This window comes from Capsicum annuum, chromosome 3 (assembly GCF_002878395.1).
Source record: "Capsicum annuum cultivar UCD-10X-F1 chromosome 3, UCD10Xv1.1, whole genome shotgun sequence".
Classification (NCBI taxonomy): domain Eukaryota; kingdom Viridiplantae; phylum Streptophyta; class Magnoliopsida; order Solanales; family Solanaceae; genus Capsicum; species Capsicum annuum.
The window spans coordinates 39,182,694-39,205,920 of NC_061113.1; the positions used below are offsets into that span (position 1 = coordinate 39,182,694).

Genomic DNA, 23,227 nt, shown 5'->3' on the forward strand with positions numbered 1-23,227 from the left:
TCCGATATCAGATTTTGGAAAAATTAATGGAGTTGGAAAGAGGAATCAAATATCTTTCATTTGATATATATTATACCATACAGTTCTTTATATACAAGGAGTTATGGTCGATTGAAGTTAATCCAAGTTTTGACGCTTACTAAAACTTGAATGATAGGAAAGCTTTCAACTAGTCCTTGAGTTAAGGGACCTCTATGATCTTGAATCATGACCAACTAGATTCACACACTACAAAATGATTAACACACTATATTTTTATTGGATTTATGGCTTTTGAAACATCTATGTGAAGGAATGATAGTTTTCATTTTTGCTTGAAATGCGGGGTGTTACATTTTACTACAATTTCAATTGATGTCATTCCAATTGCATGACGTTAGTATTCTGTTCTTTCTGATGGGATTCATCAATTTATCAATTTAAGTTGAAATGATTAATATCAATCCATTGTTTTAAATATCTAAATTAAATTAGCTAGAATTAAAGAAGAATTCATAGATTCAACTACAATTTTAATTGATGTCATTGCAATTGCATGACATGGGTATTGTGTTCGTCCTGAACGGAGTCATCAATTGATTAATTTGTGTTGAAATGATGCATATCAAACCATTGTTTGAAATATCTAAATTGATTTATCTAGAATTAAGGAAGATTTCATACGTTCAACTACAATTTCAATTGATGTCGTTGCGATTGTATGATGTTGGTATTGTGTTCGTCCTGATCAGAATCATCAATTGATCTATTTGAGTTGAAATAATTTATATTATATTATCATTAAGTTAATATTAAATTCATTAAAGTTCCAATTGAACTTATTAACTGAAAACTATTTTATTGAAATTATTTAATTTATTATGAAATAGTTAAAATTTATCTCTTTTAAAAAGTTAATTAAGATCAATTCATACCAAATTAACATTTCAAATATTTTCATTCTTTTTAAAAATATAAATAAACCGATACAAATCATCCATTTGCAGAAATAACATTTCATCATTTTAAATCTCGAGTCCTCTCTCTTCCTTTTCTCTCTCAACCATACAAACAACAACTACTGAATATATTACTCAATCGTTCACAATAGATCAATTTTCTTTCTATTTTTTGAACACATAGTTGTCATTTTCGACTTCCTTCTTGCTTGTATCTATCATTTCCTCTCTCTTTATAAGTAATAAAGTTCGAGAAGAGTTCTACATTAGTTAATATTTCCTAAAAATTAGAACTTTTTAGTTAATGATGAAAAAAAGTTTTTTAGTTGTATTATCTTCGAGAATGGATTGACATTTTTGAGTTTTGATGCTAAAAAACATAGGAAGAACCAGAGAAAACTCTAGTTTTTATCATAATATTTTGTTGACTATCGTGGTATTATTAGATGGTATTTATGGTGTTGGTGGTGGCTTTTGATTATGTTTGTATAGTTGGTATTGGTGTTGGTGTTGGTGGTGTTGGTATTAGTGGTGGTGTTGGTATTGGTGGTTTTAGTGTTGGTATTAATATTTGTTTTGGTGTTGGTGGTGATATTGGTAGTGGTGTTGGTGGTGTTGATGATGTTGGTACTGGTATTAGTATTGGTATTTGTGGTGTTGGTGGTGCTGGTGTTGGTGTTGGTATTGGTGGTATTAGTGGTGTTAGTGGTGTTGGTGTTGGTGTTGGTATTGGTATTGATGTTAGTAGTGTTGGTGGTATTGGTGGTGGTGGTGGTGGTGGTGGTATTAGTGTTAGTGTTGTTGTTGTTGTTGGTGTTTGTTGTTGGTAGTGTTGTTGGTGTTGGCGTTGGTAGTGGAGGTGTTGGTATTGTGGTATTGGTGGTGGTGTTGATGGTGTTGGTATTGGTGGTGTTGGTGTTGGTAGTGTTGGTGTTGGTATTGGTGTTGGTGTTGGTGTTGGTGTTGGTAATGATGGTGTTGGTGGTGGTGTTAGTATGCTATATTGCTGAACAAATTACACATCTGATGAAAATGTGGAAGACCTGATTCAATTTCATCCAAGAGATGTTCCATGTGTTGCAAAAAAATGGGTAATCCATAAGAAGTTATCAAAACATAACTACTACTTAATTTGATAACTTCTAAGAGGTGACCCACCTATTGCAACAAGTGGAACATGTGTTGGTAGATATTAAAATAGGTTTTCAAACAGATTCCCCACCTGTTGCAACAAATGTATCAACTTTTGGCATAAAATAAAATAGCTCTTCCAATAGATTAATCATCTATTACAACAGATGTCTCAGCTGTTGGAAGAAAACAAACCAATAGCAAAGTTGTTTTGTTCTCTTCGAACATGTTGTTCATCTGTTGCAGCAGGTTATGCATCTGTTGTAACATGTGATTCATTTGTTCCAACATATGAGTTATCTGTTGAAATATTTTTTATAATGTGTTGTATAAAAAATTATTGATTTTTGTGTTACCTTTTTTAAAAAATTATGAAGACATTAATTATATTGTATTTTTGTTTTTCTCTTGTTTGTAGGTAAAAGATGTCTCCCAAAAGAAACGAAAGTGAAAATGGATCAACTTCTGACCACCTAACAAAAAAGGCTAGAGTATAGATGGATTTGGAGGAGCTTCCTGTACAATCTTAGTAAGGAAAAAGTGAAGCTGACGAAAGATATGAAAATGATGTTGAAGGAGGTGGAGAAGGTCTATAGAGGGTGGTGAGAAAAATAAAAGTGAGGAGGAAGAATAAGAAGGTAAAGAAGAAGATAAAGAAGTAGAAAGTGAGAAAGATGATGATGATGATCAAGATGATGATAATTCATCATCAATGGGGTGTGAATTAATATCAAAATCTCAGCATGATCCTGTCAAAACTATTAGTATTGATAGGTTTCAAGTTGAGACACCGATATATAACCCTACATATTTAACTGGTGATTTTGTAGTTAAATCTTAGTTGGGGAAACCTTTTAATGATTTTAGGAATACTATGAAGAAGGAAAAACTAGAGGAAGTTTTTAAGAAGAGCTGCTTTGGACACTTTCTTAAGCTGCCTGAGGACAATAATGTCCGTTTCCAAATGAGCATGGTATATGATCTTCTTAATCACTGGATCAAGTACGTGAGGGATGATAAAGATTTGAAGGGGGGGAGGGTAAAAAGATGGATGAAATCTCTATTAGCTACTGTGGCATGTGTTAGGGTTTTTGCCCTGATTTTCTTACCAAATTTAAGTTTTATTTTTCTTAGAAGAAAAATAAAATTAATACCATAATTACTTTTACTTTTCCTATAAGGAAAATATAAAACTTTTCCATTTTTCTCTAAACTCTTTCTTGGAGGAAAGGTTTTGGACATCTATAAATAGAAGACTCCCTTCTCATACAACAACACAATAAGCATCCACAATGTAGTCTTTAAAGAGTCTTTGTTTAGGGGGATATTTCTCCAATAGGTTTAACGTTTTTCGATAGTAGTTTTCAATATGTAGGTCTCTTGACCAAAACATATTAATAATATTATTTTTTGTTTAGTTTTGTTTGTTGTCTGATTTATCGTCTCATGATTTACAAACTTTACACTTCTGCATGAAGCCCTCTCGATTTCAAATTCAACAAGTTGTATCAAAGCTTATGGCTCAATGGTCCAATGGTATGGTGAGATGAGATTAAACAGGTTCAAAGCAGTTTCAAAAACATGTTGCAACAGTTTGGCGATAATGACGATTTTGTTTAGCTACATGTGGAGAAAAGTTTCAAACAAATTTTCAACAATCCTGCTGCTAATCCATCTTTAAAACCAAATTAATTTTCAACCCATGGTTACGGGCTCCAACTTTTAACACCTGCTTACTTTTAACGCTTGGGCTCCTTTTAACTCATGTATTTATTTTTAACGCATGAGCTCCACTGTTAACCTTTGCTTACTTTCAATGCACAAGGCTTTCACTTTTCAACCTTGTTTACTTATAACAAAGGGCTCCACTAATTTCAACCCATGTTTTTACTTTTAATGCATAGGGCTCCAAGTTTTAACCCATATCAACTTTTAATCATGGTAAGTAGTTGTGATATATGAAGATCATTAATATATGAAGATCGTGTGAAGAAGGAGGATGAAGAATATTTTGCCAAAAAATTAAGCCAAAAAGGGGAGATTTATTAGGGTTTTGCCTTGATTTTCTTACCAAATTCAAGTTTTATTTTTCTTAGAAGGAAAATAAAAGTAATACGGTAATTACTTTTACTTTTCCTATAAGAAAAACATAAAATTTTTCCATATTTGACTAACCTCTTTATTGGAGGAAAGGTTTTGGACATCTATAAATAGAAGATCCCCTTCTCATACAACAACACAATAATCATCTATAATGCAGTCTGTAAAGAGTCTTTGTTTAGGGGGATATTTCTCCAATAGGTTTAATATTTTTCAATATTAGTTTTCAATATGTAGGTCTCTTGCCCAAAACATATTAATAATATTATATTTTTTATTTAGTTTTTTTATCGTCTGATTTATCGTCTTATGATTTGCAAACTTTACGCTTTCGCATGATGCCCTCTCGATTTCTAACCCAACAACATACCAATTTGTTTTGGCATTAAAGAGTTTGCCATAGTGACAGGCTTGAGATGCAATAATCCAAAAGAACGTCTCATCAAGGAAACACCCCTCAAAAAGTCCAAGGTGAGAAGGACAACCAAATAACTACCATCAAACAATAGAAAAACGTGGTCTAAGAGACCACCCACCAAAATCGACAAACGTAAGGAGAAAATAGATGGGTTATTGTACATTGCTGGACCTGGCTACAAAGCCATAATATTGTTAGAAGTTCTCAAGGATAAAACCATACCAAAGAAATATAAGAATAAATTGTGCTTAGTTTGGTTTTCTTATTCCCTTATATTGGAAAGAGGCATCTACGGAGTCATAGAAGACAATTTGTTGGAGCTTCCTGAGCATTTTAAGAAATTCAATATTATCCCTGGGGATATGACAGCTACAAGTTGACTGTCAAATATTTATTGACAAAACTATCTCCAAAGATGATCTCGTTATATGTTTTTTCTTGGGCTTTCACGGTAAATTTAATCACTATTTGTTTACTCTTGCATTAATTTATATTGAATAATTTTTATGACTTTTTTTTTTCTTTCTGTTTATATTTTTTAGGTTTGGACATTTAAAGTCATTTATCCCCTCTGAAAGTAGGTCAAGGATTATCCAGATGAGGTTTCTCATCCAAGAATCCTTAGGTGGTTGGCTGCAAAGAGCAACACAAGAAATAAGGAGGTTGATCTCTGTAATCCTCTGGATGATGCAATAAGTCTTCTTTCAAGTAAAATAATTTGGCTCAAAGAAATATATTGAAACAGATCATCCATCTGTTGCGACAAATGGATCATCTTTGCAATTTATTTTAATAGATTGCCCATCTACTACCACTGGTGCAACAGATAGGTAATCTATTATGGCAGATGAGTTATATTTTGTAACAGATTACTCATCTGTTGTGTTTGGAACTTGGCCTTCTTTCGAAGATAGTAAAAACTGACATCGATGTGCTGTACATATTATCAAATATTTTAGATTATGTAATAATAAAATTAATAAACAGATACAATTAAATATAGAATTAATAGTAAGATAATGTATGAGATTTAAACCTCATCATTCCAGCAAGGTTGGGGCTGTGACCTCAAATAGAACCAATTATTCAGTCTGGGATGTGCAACAACAAAGTTAAATACATCAAAACCAAGACCCCATTGGTTTACTTTGTAGTGTTAGTCATTTTGTTTTTTTTATGACTTATATGTGTTAATATCATGTGTTTACAAAAGGAATTGTATAAATCAATATCTTTAAAAATGATTTCTGTACCTGCTGGAATGAAGATTTAACAGCCCATCAGCAATCCATTCTGAATAGTCGTTGATCAACTTTGTTAGTTTTTTTGGAGCCTCATCTGAGATGTTGAACCCTTCAAATGGGTAATTCTTTTGTTCTTTTGGAATGACAAACTTTACCTTTCCTTCATCTTTAGAAGCAGTTAATGGATTGTCAACTGTAATTTTATGTTGTTCAGCAGTAGCTTCTACTGTGACATCCATCCAAAAATCCAGAATGGTTAATGCTAATCACAGAGATACAAAAAAAAGGAAAAATATAACTCATCTGTTGGAGAAAATCAAACAGGTCTTCCTCCTATTTTAATTTGTCCTAATAGATTACCTATCTGTTGTGACAAATGGGCTATCTATTGGGATAAATTAAAATAGAAGGAAGACCTGTATGATAATTTCCAATAGATGGCCCATCTGTTGCAACATATGACTCATCTGTTTAGACAAACTAAAATAGTAGGAAGCCTTGATTTAATTTGTCTCAACATATGACCCATCTATTGCAACAGAAAGGTCACCTGTTGCAAATTAAAATATTAGGAAGACCTATATGAAAATTTCCAATAGATGATCCATCTATTCCAACAGATAACTCTTATTTTGGAACAGATGAATCATCTGTTGGAACGGATGACTCATTTGTTAGAACAACCTAAAATAGTAAGGAAGTCTTAATGTAATTTGTCCCAACAAATGGGTTATTTGTTGGGACAAATTAATAACCTATATGATTTCCTCCAACAAATGAGGCATATGTTGCAACCTATAATGCGACAGATATAATAGGTTAGTCATCTATTGCAACAGATGTCTATGTCTGTTTGATAATTTTTAGAAGATGTGTAATTTGTTGAATTAAATATACAGTCTTTTTGTTTGTTGGAATAGATGAGAAATATTCACATTCATCTCACGCTTCTCTCCCAAAAGTGCAAGATAAATATAGAGGAGTTACAATTTCGCTCTTTTCAATGCTTGATAATGCCTTGAAGATTTCCTTTCTTCTCCTCTTAGCCGCCTTAATCTCTAATAAAGTGTATGGATATGAAATACTCTTTGATGTAATAACACCCACCTTAGATGTCAATTCCTTGACAGAAGCAGTTAATGCATTAATAACATTAATCACTCCATTATATTTCGCCTTACAGTTTTGACATTTGCATGCAGAACATTCGGTAGGAGGAGAAAAATCTGTAAAACCAGTAGAATCATAATCATAAAATCATAATCATAATGGTTTGTTGTTTCAAAAACTACAAGAGGAGCATCATTAGCCCCAACAACCGCACCACCAGCACTACCACTACCACTACCACGACCAACAACTCCATCACCACTAATACCATCAACAACAATAAGCTCACCCTCTAAAATTATATTTCTTGTGATTGCTGTTGCTCCAAATAATTTATTTTATTCTATCAATGATCTTAGGGTCCGATAAAATATACACAAACCGTAAAGTAAGAAAAATGACATCTTTAACTCTCGATTGGTCAGAACAAGCCACAAATGCACAATTTAAAATAAATTAGTACATATACTAGAATGATGATTAAATTTTTTCAAAATTATTAATTAAAATAAAAACTTAATTAGAATTAGACTTACTGGTTCCTTCGAGGGGTTGAAGAGACCAAGAAATTTTATTTTTTTATCAGTTTTGATTGACAACCATCTCAGGATTCTTGAACATAAAACTTCTTCTTGGTAGTTCACTTGTTGTCTCAAATAAGGAACGACTTCAAATGTCAAGCCTATAAAATAACGCCAGTAAATCAAAAGTATTATTCAATAAAAATAAATAAATCATAATAAAATAAATATTTACTATGAAAGCCCATGGAAAGTCATATAAGTTGCCTGTCTTTGGAGTTAAAGGAGTCAACCAATATTTTATAGTCATTTTGAAGCTTTCATAATCCAAGGATAACTGTTAAATGCCTCAAGATCCTCGGAGAGCTTTATTAAAGCAAGTGGTATGTTGTTGTTAATGTCTCTTGCCCAAATAATATTATGTGCAAACCAAACCAAGCACAATGATTACTTTTTCTTCTTTAAAAGTCTTTTACCCTCCAACCCATCTATCAAATTTTTGTTTCTGAAGCTTGGAACAACAAGAGACATCAAGTCATTGTTGACACCCAATTTTGACCTCCCGTTGCCTCTCTTAGGCTGTTATTTTATTAAAATTATTAAATTTCAACATCAATATTTTCACGTATTATTTTAATGTCAAAAAAATAATTACGTGTCATATTCACGGTTTCAAAAATACATGCAAATTATTTTATTACTTTTTGTTATCATTTTTTATAATTTATTAATTATAACATAGTAGTTTACGTAACTTTATTATTTTTCTGTAAATATGCATTCACAATTTACAAATACATTATCTAGTTTTCATTCTAGTTTTCATTATTATTATTATTATTATTATTATTATTATTATTATTTATCATTATTATTATTATTACTAATTTTATTTAAATAACAACCTAAATTAAATCAGTTTATCTGATTTATTTATTTTCTGACCCAATTTTTACCATAATATAATAATTTTAGCCTAGTTTTATTTTATTTATTACAATTTTATCCAATTTATGACTCAATTTAAAATTTTATTCAAGTTTTGATCAAATTCTCAACCTTTAAATCTCAGTCGTCGATCAAAACTAATCCAACGGCTGAGATCAAAATGCCTTTTCTTTCCTTTAATATCTAAAAGAAACCCTAACCCTAACCATTTCCAAAAATAGCTGCACCCTCTACTCCCTCTCTCTACAACCTCTCTCTCTGTAAACCTTCTCTTCATTCGTCAATAGATGCCGTCGTCGGCCAGCCTCCAAGGCTCGCCTCCCTTCGTCCACCCTTTGACCGAAAAATGACAACATCAACTTCAGCAACCCTTATGCCGTGTCCCTCCATCCATCGGATAATCCAACAATAGCTTCATATCTGATGTCTCTCTCCCATTTCCAATGAAAATAGCTGCCAATGCCACCTCCACCCCTCTCCGGCAAAGTCATCCAGCCCGCACCGACCCCTTCCCCATTTTCCAGTCGGTGCCTCCACCATAACAACAACAATACCTCACCATTATTGCTGCCATGACATGATAGAGATGTAGCCGGAGACCATCGGCACTGCGTTGTCCTCCTTCATCTCTGCACCCAGATCAGGCGACACTACCACTGGCCGGCGAAATAACCGCCATGCAACCCAACGCCACCAACAGCGGTAATAACAACTCTAGCCATCGCTGCCTCACTGTCACCTTCTCCGATTAAAATCCACCAAAAAAGTACATAATTTTCAGAAGGATTTTTTTTATAATCCGTCTGAGGTTTGATTTTTCGTTTTAAATTTAAGTCCCTCATCTCCTTCTACTTTTTATTTCTTGTGATAGATTTACTTTTTTTTAAAAAAAATTTGAAGTTCAAAAATATTAACTGTGAATTGTGAACTGATTCTCTCGAACTTGTGAGTGTTTACGTGTTTAGACCGACATGTGCAAAAATTCCCAATTTTTGACACTCAATATGATTATTGATTTCTTCGTGTTCTTGAAATATATTATACGTGGATTATGTTTGATTTAATTGATGATGACAGAAATTTGAATGAGCGTTTATGGTAAAATATTGAACGTGTTTATTACTAAATTGATTCAGTATATTGGCGGAATTGATTTAGTTTGATTATTGTGACTAGTTACCTTATGGTTTGTCAATCAATTTTAACATATATGGTAAATACTAACGTTGATACATGTTTCTATTATTATAACTTATTCTCTTTTACATTAGCAACTTTCTTTTACTCATCTATTTATGGTACACTTGAAATAATTGATTGAGTCAAATTTTAATTTTCTTACTGTAAGGTAAACGTATATCAACTCTTGCCTGTCTTGATTATGTGGTTACCGTATGGTAACTTTTCTTTTATCGTAAATATAGAATTAAACTGATTGAGCCCTCCCCTAATTGATTCTTGATATATTTTTCTCCCCCTTAATTTATGAAAGTGATTTTTTAAACATATTTTTTTCCTTTTTTCCACGGTATATCTTCTACTATAAAAGCAACCCCTCTTTTCAACTAGTAGATAGTTCTTGAAAAACAGTCACTCCCTATAAAAAATTTAAAGATCACTAGCTATTTTAATACAAGGAAGTTATATACTTTTAAAAGTTCTTGATTTTTCTTCGAGGCTTACTGGAAGCACCCTGCATATTATTCTTACAAGTTCTTGGCTTCATTATTCTTATTATTTCTTTTATTGCTGCTCACCAGTAAATATCTAAATGATGTAATTTAATTACTTATTTGTTCATTGAATAATTTAATGTTTTAGAAAGCATGTTCATAGGGACTCTTCTGTGTTATGTTTACCCTGTAGCTGTTTGGTAACTTTGTGTCTAGAATCATGCCATAATATTTTTGTTTGCCTCCACATTTTCCATGTTGTTGCTTTACGTTTGATAGGTTGGGATTATTTGAAGAGTCGCTGGAAATTGGGAGGGGTCGTTTATTTTAATTTCTTTTTCTTTCCTAGTTTCATAGCCTCATCTTTATTCATATGTATTATACAAATATTATTATTGTAATAATAAATTTGAGGGACTACTCGGGGGGCGAAGATTTACATGTTCTATCAATATTCTAGGTAAACACGACCTAGGATTTTACGTGTATTACATGCTATGTGAATCATGTAGGCAAACAAACCTAGGATTTATTAATACACGAATTATTTAGGCGCTTAATCTATGATTTATTATTTGATTCACTTAGAAATCTTGTTTTGAGGTTTTTAATTAACACTTGACATATTAAATTGAGTTTAAGCATGTTAATAGCTTCTTTTTTCAACATGTTCATATATCAATAAGCATGGTAATATATTTTTCAGTACGTTAGCCCTACATTAAATTTTTGCGTGTTAATCATTAAAACTAAGTATGTTGTTGCATGTTAACAATTTTAGAGGATGTTTACATTAAATTCCTGCATGTTGAGTATTTTTCAGCATGTTAATATGTCAAACCTTATATTTGAGCATTTTTAGCACGTTTATCTGCATGTTAATATATTAGACATTTTCTTACTTGTTACATAGTATGTTTGAGAGGTTTCTGCATGTTAATATGTTGAACACTAAAATTTGAGTAGTTTTAACATGTTAATATATTAAATATTTTTCTTCTTGTTAAACGTTATGTTTGGGCAGTTTTCGCATGTTAATATGATGAATAGTATAGTTGAGCATTTTAACATGTTGATATGCATAAACATTTTCCTGCTTGTTAAATAGTATAATTGAACATTTCTCAGTATGATTAACACAATGTTCAGCACAAAAAATAATCTCTGGCATATTAATCAGATTTTTGGCATATTAGAATTAATTTACAAGTTTACCACGATATTTTTAGGTATAAAAAATGTAATCCCCATCACGTTAATTTACTAGCACCCTCAATTAATTTTCTGCACTTTAATTTTTCGCAATGTGTTTTGCATAACAAATTTATAGGTGTAACACCCCAACATATTTACTTCATTTTGACATGCTTTTGTTTTGACAAATTTATGACACTGTTTCAAAATTTCTTAACAATTATCTTTCATCACATTAGTCCACTATATGACACTTAGACATCATGCTTAACTATCTTTTACATAATAAATTAACATTCTTATTCTTTCACATTTTGCTTAACTTTGACATGCCCTTTTTATGAATGCTTACCATATTATTTTAAATGTTTTGACAAGTACTTTTCAGTGAATAAATGTGTGACCCTTAGATATCATGTCTATGGGTTAATGACATAGAAATAATAATTATCTATCTTTGCATGTTATTTACATTAATCAACTTTAATTAACCTAGAGGCTAACTTGGGACAATTGTGTGCTACATGACGTCCAACTTGTTACGTGCTTTAAGTCTTAGGAAAACATAGCTTTATTTTGTCTATACTATAAATCCAAAATAACAAAGGCCAATGCTTCTTGAACAATAGGTGAGACGATAGGTATTTCTAAAAACGTTAGTTTTATCCTTGTCTTAGAATGCTTTAGACTCAACAACTAGCCTAGGTGGGGTGGGATGGGTAGTCATTTGGAAGTGATGTTCTCCAGAGACATTACACAATATTTGACATTGTTACTTGTTTAAGAGTTCGGCTAGTGGGTCGGATAAAGATTAAACAAGTTGGGGTTCTGATCCGAATGAAACCAAAAGTTTTCTTTGTTTGTTTTTTCAAATTTATTCTTTTATTTACTTTACATGTTTAGTTATTTGGGGTAGTTTATTACCTTAAGCAGTCCCTTTTATTATAATTTATGTTATTTCCCTCTTTTTGCTTGTCTTATTTCCATGTTTTATTGACTTTTATCACTTAGATAATTAATAATTAGAAATGCTAAAATCATATGTGTTTGTTTATTAATTACTTTATCACTTAGTTAACAATTAAGCTAGAAATATTGGTGATTGGAGATTCAGACTTATTGATCCATTAGGTACGAGGTGAGTGATCCGTCAAGAACACAAAGCTCTTACCCTACCGGAATGTGTACAAGAAATATGTAAGAAATTCCATAAGATAGAATTCAAACATGTCCCAAGGATCCAAAATGAGATTGCAGACACATTGGCCACTTTATCTTCCATGATCCGACACCCAGACAAGAACTACATTGATCCTATTCCCATTTACATACATGAGCAGTCTACGTATTATTTCCATGTTAAAGAAGAGCCGGATTGGAAAGCCATGGTATATTGACATACAAGAATATTTAGAAAAAGAAAAGTATCCTGAGAATGCGACAAGTGTACAAAAATGCACCATTCGGAGGTTAGCCAATCAATTCTTTCTAAATGGGAAAATCCTATATAGGAGGACTCCTGATTTGGGGTTGTTAAGATACATCGAGGCCGGAGAGGCGTCCAGACTAATTGAGGAAGTACATGCTGGAACATGCGGCTCGCATATGAATGGCTTCATGTTGGGGAAAAAATATTGAGGTCAGGCTATATTTGGATGACAATGGAAATTGATTGCATCCGCTACGTGTAAAAATGCTATCAGTGTCAAACTCCTGCTGATATGATTTGAGTTCCTCCCAACGCACTCCATGTCACCAACTCGCCTTGGCCCTTTGCAACATAGGGCATGGATGTTATTGGTACCATCGAACCGACCGTGTCCAATGGGTCACAGGTTCATCCTTGTTGCAATTGACTATTTTACTAAATGGGTGGAGGCCACATGTCACAAATCGGTCACAAAGAAGGTCATTGCTAACTTTGTTTGAAATAACTTCATTCGTCGGTTTAGAGTTCCCGAGTCTATTATCACAGACAATGGTGCTAACCTCAGTAGTGATTTGATGAAAACAACTTTTGAGAAGTTTAAGATCACACATCAAAATTCCACAGCATATAGACCAAAAATAAATAGAGCGATGGAAGCCGTAAACAAGAATATCAAGAGGATCTTGTGCAAGATGATTGACAATAGTTGACATTGGCATGAAAAGCTACCCTTCGCATTATTGGGGTACCACACTACAATTAGAACGTCCACAGGTGCCACGCCTTACTTTCGGGTTTATGGCAATGAAGCAGTGATACTAGCAGAAGTAGAAATACTATCTTTAAGGATCATTCAAAAAGAGAAATTGAACGACGCTCAATGGAAACAAAACAAATTCGAGCAACTGATGCTCATTGATGGAAGGAGAATAAACGTTGTTTGTCACGGCCAAATCTATCAGAACATAATGACTAAATCTTTCAACAAAAAGGGTAATCCCAAATACTTAACACCTGGACAATTAGTTTTGAAATGGATTTTCCCGCGTCAAGATGAAGCAAAGGGTAAATTCTCTCTCCCAACTGGCAAGGTCCTTATGTGGTCCATCGAGTCTTGATAGGAGGAGCACTCATACTTGCAGAAATGGATGGCACCGTTTGGTGTAAGCCTATCAATTGAGACCCCTTTAAGAGATATTATGTTTAAACTTTATTTTATGCCCTATCACATTGTAATTGGAACTAAGGTTGACCTGATTCCCATTTAAGAGGGATATGTAGGTGTTCCTATGGAGTTCAGTCGCATTATAACAAAATTCTTTTTTACTCTCCATGAGCATTGAAACTGGGTGTAGAATTTTTAGAGGACATCTAAAATTCTATATGGGCATGACATTGGCATAAATTATGAACTGGGGTAGAATTTTTGAGATCATCTCAAAAATTCTGATGAATAGACTTTGGGATTCTTGCAACAAAATAACTCTATACTAGGGTAGAAATTTTTGAGCGGTCCTAAAAAATTTCCTAAAAAAGATATCAAGGTCTTATAAGATGTTGTATTATCTCAAAACATGTCACAACCAATGATTCAACAACATTTCATATTTTAAGACAAACTTTACTTTTCACCTTTAAATGACAACTATTTGCAAACATGATTTTTCCTTTAAACAATTATTTATTTTTTGTTTACCCGAGTGAAGACCCGAACGAGGCTTCTCAAAAAGACGACGACATTAAGAAGAAGACACTTCAATTGAGGCAGAAGCACAAATCAACCTCCCCTTTTTACAAACTCATAATTTTTCTTTGAGTATAGGATTGACAGTTACAAATGACAAGGATCACTCCATCACGAGAGGCCCAACAACTAATTCAACATCATGATGACTAGACTAACAGCTGATCCAATAGTACAACAAATACACTTTTGAATTTCATCTTAGTATTATTGTTATGGTTATTTTCACTGCATTGTTTAATCTTCTAGATATACATCTATCTGTGTGACCATTTTTATCTAGTTAAGCTAAAAGTGGCAGGACTAATAGGTATAGATGATAGGCCCAACATTCGATCCAACGTCATATAGAGAAGACCAATAGTTGATCCAACAGTACATCGAGAGGTCCAACAGTCGATCCAACATTATTTTGAGAAGCCCAATAGCTGATCCAATGCTACATCGAGAGGCCTAACAGTCGATCCAACTTCATATCGATAAGCCCTACAGTTGATCCAATACTACATCGAGAGGCCTAATAGCCAATCCAATGTCATATTGAGAAGCCCAACAACTAATCCAACGCTACATCAAGAGACCCAATAGTCGATCTAATGTCATATCGAGAAGCCCAACAGCTGATCTAATGCTATATCGAGAGGCCCAATAGTTGATCCAACGTCATATTAAGAAGCCCCACAGTAGATCCAACATTATATAGAGAAGGCCAATAGCTGATCCAATGACATATCGAGAAGCCCAACAGACGATCCAACACTATATCGAGAGGACCAATAGCCGATCTAACTCATATCAAGAAGCCCAACAATCGATCCAACACTGCATCGAGACGTCCAAAATTCAAAAAGAAATAATTTTCGTTCCTATTTTCAAAATATCACCCTATTTATCCACCCCTCGCGCAAACTCAAGTCAAAACTCACCAACATTTCACTTTTGTGCCTCTCTTTACGTCATTGTTTCCAAATCAAATTCATTCTCGTTGATGCCCCTATCCTTTATCATTTGCACTCTTTAGGAATATTGTTCATTCTTAAATCAAGAACTACACACTACCTGATTCTCGTAAAATCAGAGATATGTAGGTGACTTGAAACTGAAGTTTGGGCCACACTATTTTTAAAGCCACCTCCTATTTCCTTAATTCCAACAAACTTTCCCCGATCAGACAAAGTTGACTACTACGTCAACTTTCGTTGCTTGACAACTCTTTTATCATTCCCAAGCAACAAAGCGGCAGTTGTTGACACATAATTTTGACCTCCTGATGCCTCTCTTAGGCTGTTATTTTATTAAAATTATTAATTTTCAATATCAATATTTTCATGTATTATTTTATTGTCAAAAGAATAATTACGTGTCACATTCTCGGTTTCAAAAATACATGCAAATTATTTTATTACTTTTTGTTATCATTTTTATAATTTATTAATTATAATATAATAGCTTACGTAACTTTATCATTTTTTTTGTAAATATACACTCACAATTTACAAATACATTATCTAGTTTTCATTATTATATTTATTATTATTATTATTATTACTACTACTACTACTACTACTATTATTTAAATAACAACCTAAATTAAATTAGTTTATCTGATTTATTTATTTTCAACCCAATTTTATCACAATATAACAATTTTAGCCTAGTTTTATTCAATTTATTATAATCTTAGCCAACTTGTGACTCAATTTAAGATTTTATTCAAGTTTTGATCAAATTCTCAACCTTTAAATCTCAGCTGTCGATCAAAACTAATCCAACGGCTGAGATCAAAATGCCTTTCTTTCCTTCTAAAGCCAAAAGAAACCCTAAACCTAACCATTTCCAAAACAACCGCACTCTCTACTTCCTCTCTCTACAATCTCTCTCTCTCTAAAGCTTCGCTCCATCCGTCAATGGTTGTCGTTGTCGGCCAACCTCCAAAGGCTTGCCTCTCTCCATGCACCCTTTGATCGAAAAAAATGACAACATCAACTTCGACAACCCTTATGCCATGTCCCTTCATCCATCGGATAAGCCAACAATGGCTTCATCTTTGATCTGTCTCTCCCATTTTCGACAAAAATATCTACCTTCACCCCTCTCCGATGAAGTCATCCTGCCCGCGCCTCCCCCTTCCCCATCCGCCAGTCGGTGATGCCACCATAATAAAAATAATACCTCATCGTTGTTGCTGCCGTGACACAATAGACATGCAGCTGGCGACCACCGCCACTGCATTGTCCTCCTCCATCTCTATACCCAGATCCGACGATACTACAACGTCAATTGCCATCACTGGCCAGTGAAATAGCCACCATGCAACCCAACGCCCCCAACAATAGCAATAACAACACCAGCCACAAAATTCGCAGAAAAAGTACATAATATTTGTGATGGATTTTTTTTTATAATCCGTCTGAGATTTGATTTCTCGTTTTAATTTCAAGTCCTGTATCTCCTTCTACTTTTTATTTCTTGAGATGGATTTTTTATTAAATTTGAAGTTTGAAAATATTAACTGTGAATTGTGAACTGATTCTCTCAAACTTGTGAGTGTTTACGTGTTTAGACCGATATATGCAAAAATTCCCAATTTTTGACACTCAATATGATTATTGATTTCTTCGTGTTCTTGAAATATATTATACGTGGATTATGTTTGATTTAATTGATGTTGACAGAAATTCAAATCAATGTTTATGGTAAAATACTGAACGTGTTTACTGATAGTACTAAATTGATTCAGTATATTGGTGGAATTGATTTAGTTTGATCATTGTGACTAGTTAATTTATGGTTTGTCAATCAATTTTAACATATATGGTAAATACTAAGGTTGATACATGTTTCTATTATTATAATTTATTCTCTTTTACATTAGTAACTTTCTTTTACTCATCTATTTATGGTACACTTGAAATAATTTATTGAGTCAACTTTTAATTTTCTTTCTGTAAGGTAAACGTATATTAACTCTTGTCTGTCTTGATTATGTGGTTACCATATGGTAACTTTTCTTTTATGTTAAATATAACATTAAACTGATTGAGCCCTCCCCTAATTGATTCTTGATATATTTTTCTCCCCCTTAATTTCTGAAAGTGATTTTTTAAACATATTTTTTCCCTTTTTTCCACGGTATCGCTTCTACAATAAAAGCAACCCCTCTTTTCAACTAGTAGACAGTTCTGGAAAAACAGTCACTCCCTATAAAAAATTTAAAGATCACTAGCTATTTTAATACAAGGAAATTATATACTTTTAAAAGTTCTTGGTTTTTCTTCGAGGCTTACTGGAATCACCCTGCATATTATTCTTACAAGTGCTTGACTTTATTATTCTTATTATTTCTTTTATTGCTGCTCACCAGTAAGTATTTAAATAATGTAATTTAATTACTTATTTGTTCATTGAATACTTTAATGTGAATACTTTAATTACTTAAAGGGACTCTTCTGTGTTATGTTTACCATGTAGATGTTTGGTCATTTTGTGTTTAGAATTGTTCCATAATATTTTTATTTGCCTCCGCGTCTACCATGTTGTTGCTTTACGTTTGACAGGTCGGGATTATTTGAAAAGTCACCGAAACTTGGGAGGGATCATTTATTTTAATTTCTCTTTCTTTCTTAGTTTCGTAGCCTCATCTTTATTAAACAAACATTATTATTGTAATAATAAATTTGGAGGACTTCTCGGGGAGGCGGGGATTTACGTACTCTATGAATAGTATAGGTAAACATGACCTAGGATTTTATGTGTATTACGTTCTATGTGAATATGTAGGCAAACAAATTTAGGATTTATTTTGAGGTTTTTAATTAACACCCAACATATTAAATTGAGTTTAAGCATGTTAATACCTTTTTTTTTTTCAACATGTTCATATTGAATTTAAGCATGGTGATATATTTTTCAGTATGTTAGCCCTACATTAAATTTTTGTGTGTTAATCATTAAAACAAAGTATGTTGTTGCATGTTTTACCATGTTAACATTTTTAGAGCATGTTAACATTAAATTCCTGCACGTTGAATATTTTCTAGCATGTTAACTTAGGACAATTGTGTGCTATGTGACGTCCTACTTGTTACGCGTTTTGAGTTTGAGGAAAACATAACTTTATTCTGTCTAAACCACAAATCCAAATAGCAAAGTCCAATGCCTCTTGGACGATAGGTATTTCTAAAAACGTTAGTTTTATCCTTTTCTTAGAACACCTTTAGACTTAACAACCAGCCTAAGTGGGGTGAGACAGGTAGTCATTTGGAAGTGATGATCTCCACAGACATTACACGTCATTTGCCATGGTTACTTATTTAAGAATTTGGCTAGTGGGTCGATTAAGGATTAAACAAGTAGGGGTTATGATTCGAATGAAATCAAAACTTTCCTTTGTTTGTTTTTTTGAATTTGTTTTTTTATTTACTTTACGTGTCTATTTATTTAGGGTAGTTTATTACATAAAGCAGTCCCCTTTATTATCATTTATGTCATTTCTCTTTCCTCGCTTGTCTTATTTACATATTTTATTGACTTTTATCACTTAGATAATTAATAATTAGAAATGATTAAATCACATGTGTTGGTTTGTTAATTACTTTATCACTTAGTTAACAATTAAGTTAGAAATAAGAGACCTTTGTTTGATCACATAGAATCCCCATGTAAAATATGAATTCAACCGAAAACCACCTTTGTGGACTTTGAAAGGTGCCTAACACCTTCCTTTTGAGGTAATTTGAACCCTTATCCGAATTTCTGTTGAACTAAGACTAAACCAAAAAAATAGGTTTGTATACCGGTGCCCTAACGCTCCTTAATTTGTTAGGTGGCGACTCTTCACATTTTCCCAAAACAATCCCAAAAGAGTGGTCACATCGAGTCTTACTTTTCATGAGAAAAAAATGGGGTGCAACAATCACCACCATCACTTGACTTGCCTTTGCCTTTTTTGAGTGTGCGGAGTGTTTTTTTTGGTTAGAATAAGTATAAGTTGGGAATGAGAAAGAGGATAAAATTTTAGTCGAGTAGCTATGGAAAACTCCTTCCAGCCAAAACAACAGGCATGCCACAGTAATTGTTCTACACATCATCTATCTTATCTTTATTTTCATACATAAACCTACGCTTGAGAAGATCATATACCATGATCATTTAAAACCAGCATTGTTGTCCTCCGACAAATTATGATATTACCCAAAGCAGCTGTCCCTGAAATAGGCATTCAATTTTTGGTCTCGAAGTATATTTCTAAAGGTGTCAAAAGATTTTTTCATGACTGACTTAAATACCAAATCACCAGTTAAATCTGTGGCACCATCGCTTTGCATTCTCGCAGGATAACTATCAGTGCTGAAGGTTTTGACCAACTCTTCAGTGGAAGGGATATTAGCATTTGGATGATATCTTTAGAAACATTCCTTATCCCCATATTCATTATCTTCTGCTTCTGATTGATATATCACTTGTAAAGCAAGCTCATAGAATGGTGGATGTAGCCTAGCTGTTGTACTTGTTCCTTTACTTGGACTTGATTCAGTTTCTTTTCTTTTGGGAGCCATAATATCTAAAAAAAAGGAAAATATAAAATATTATAATTAATTAATACATCATTAAAAAAATAATAAAAGTAAATCTAATATATACAACATAGTAAAATAACAGTTCCAACAGATCATAAATCTGTTGCAGTAGGAGGGTTATCTGTTGTAGCATATAACTAACCTATTGAAACGAATGTAGAATCTATTGGAAATAGTAAAAATAGTTTCAATACTATAGTGATTTCTTCTAATAGATAACTTATCTGCTGAAATCTGTTGAAACAGATGACTGGTCTGTGTAACAGATCATTCATCTGTTGCAACATATAAGTGATATATTGAAACTGTTATCAATTGTTAATATTTTTTAGATTTCTTCCAATAGAAGGGTCATTTATTGCAACAGATGAATGATCAATTGGAAGAAATCAACGTCTTGGACATATTGTCTGGTTGGAATAGTTGATAGGATTTTATCCAATAGATAGTTTATCAGTTGCATGCTATGGTAAATCTTTTGCATCATCTGGTTCATCTGTAGCATCAGATGGTTCATCTATTGTATCAGATGGTAAATCTGTTGCATCAGAACGTAAATCTATTGCATAAAAAAACTAGTAGCACAATTTTGTTCAATAGAACAACAACTATATCACCATTTAATATTAAATACACAATTTTTACCAAGAAGAACAACAAATCAACCCAGCAACACCAACACAACAAACACACAACACACACACACTAAAATTATCAATAGTGACCAAAAATACCAACATTGTTGTTTTGTTTGTACAAATACAAAAAACAAAAATCAAACTTCAAAAAACTCAAGAGACACAAACAAATTGAATCAATAGGTTGATAACAAGAACTACAATAACATTAAAAATTATATTTCACTCCAAAAATAAAAGAGAAGAAATACCAGAAATTAGGGTATTCTTTCGTCCCCAATTCAAATTTAAGCAATAAGTATTGAAATAGTTAACCAATACTAGAAGAGAAGTTGTCTCAAGTTCCTCTTTTTCTTAATAATTAAAAAGCCTTAATTTTTTACCTGTGAAAGAAGAAAAGGGACGATGAAGAACTCGAAGCTATAATCACCAGAGAACAATTTTGTCACATTGATTAACGATTGAAAGTCAAGAAGGAACTCGAAGACCAACTATTTGTGTTTAGAGGTTGAAGTCACCGGGGATTGAAAAGAGAAATTTGTAGAACTATTGGTTGGAAGAAGTTTGAGAGAAACTATCGAGAGGGAGAGGGGAGAAAGGAAAAAAAAGAGATGAGAGAGAAGAGATGAGAGAGGAGAGAGATGATTGATTTGAAGAGAAGAGGGGTGTGGTTTGATTTATATTTTTGAAAGGATTAGAAAGTTTTAAAAATATTAATCAAGTCCACGATTAACTTAATCAAGTTTATAATAATGTTTTACACTTTAAATTGATCAATATCAGCAATACAACATTTAAGATAAAGAAATATACAATAAGACCAAATTTTGACCCGACTATTATTTGAAGGTAGAAAAAGAAGGGCAGAGTACCATTGAGTTATGATTTTGGACATCCTACCTACCCAGATTATGAGAAGATCGAGTCATAGGTATTACAAAGTTTTGGAAGAAAAGGGGCCATACCGAGTTGGAGATCAGTCGAGTGAGGCTCTGTCGAGATTCCAGTCCGCGGATTTATCATTACATCAAAAATGAAAATTATAAGTTAAAAGATAACAGAAATTACAAAAGTCCTATATATGCAGTTTCCCTTGACTCTTGACTTGCTATTTCATCATCCTATTCTTCAGGTAGGCTCCTGACTTGCAATTTCTTCACCCTATTTTCCAGGAGGGCTCCTAACTTACAATTTATTCAACTTGTTGCTTGAATTTTAATTTCTTCACCCTGTTCTCCAGGTGGGATCCAGACTTGCTATTTTTTCAATCTTTTGACTTTTAATTTTTTTGCCTTGTTTCTTGACTTTCAACTTCTTCACTTTGTTGCTTGATTTTCACCTTCTTCACCTTGTTTCTTGACTCTCAACTTCATCACCCTATTCTCCAAGCGAGCTCCTAACTTTCTATTTTTAATCTTTTGATTTTCAATTTTATCACCTTGTTGCTTGACTTTCAATTTTTTCACCCTGTTCTTCAGGCGGGCTCCTGACTTTAGTTTCATCACCCTATTCTTCAGGCGGTCTCCTAACTTTCAATTTTAAAACTAGAACAAATGTTATCTTAAACAAAGATTATGATAAATAAAAATTCTATTTTTTCAGAAAAGTGAAGTTCCAAACACAGGAATTAAATTTTGCCCCATTTTATAATCAGAGGACTTTTGTGAAAGTCACATCATAACTACTTAAAAAACCCAAAAAATGAAATGCATCTTCTATGGATTAATTGAAATGACTCGACTAGAAACAACATTTTCTAGGAGCAAAGATGAATGACTCTACTAGGAAGTACATATTCTAGGAATCATGGGGAATGAATCGACTAGGAGGTACATCTTCTAGTACTCAAAGGGAATGACTCAACTAGAAAGTACATCTTTAAGGAATCAAGGGAAATGACTCGACTAAGATGTACATCTTTTAAGATTCAAGGGGAATGACTCAACTAGAAAGTAAATCTTCTAAGAGTCAAGGGAAATGACTCGATTAGAAAGTACATCTTCTAGGAATCAAAGGAATGACTCGACTAGGAGTTACGTCTTCTAGGAGTCAAGAAGAATAACTCGACCAGGAGGTACGTCTTTTAAGAGTCAAGGGGAATGACTTGACTAGGAGGTACGTCTTTTAGGAGTCAAGGGGAATGAATTGACCAGGAGGTATGTCTTCTCGAAGTCAAGGGGAATGACTTGACCAGGAGGTACGTCTTCTAGGAGTCAAGGGGAATGAATCGACCTGGAGGTACGCCTTTTAGGAGTCAAGAGGAATGACTTGACTAGGAGGTACTCTTCTAGGAGGTAAGGGAAATGACTCGACTAGAAGGTACATATTCTAGGAGTCAAGGTTCAATTTAAGAAATGTATCACCTAGCAATTAAAAATTAAAACCTGTGCAGCAATATTGCTTCCTGTATTTGTAGAAGTGAGGCATTGAAACCCTTGATATTTATGCACTGAAGTCCTTGATTTGAAGGTAACATGCTTCCTATTTTATCAAAGAAAATTTGTGAGTTTAAAACATGGTGGCTGATTTGTGGCATTGGCTTTCGAAGAAATTGCTCTTG

The 23,227-nt window shown here is 33.1% G+C and overlaps 1 long non-coding RNA gene across 1 annotated transcript; it reads left to right on the top strand.

The window, feature by feature from the left end:
• Positions 1–4,807: 4,807 nt before the first annotated feature.
• Positions 4,808–5,746, top strand: LOC124897280. The gene is made up of 2 exons (XR_007054016.1): positions 4,808–5,038; positions 5,130–5,746. It is a non-coding gene; the product is annotated as an uncharacterized LOC124897280 (long non-coding RNA).
• The last annotated feature ends 17,481 nt before the right edge of the window (positions 5,747–23,227 follow it).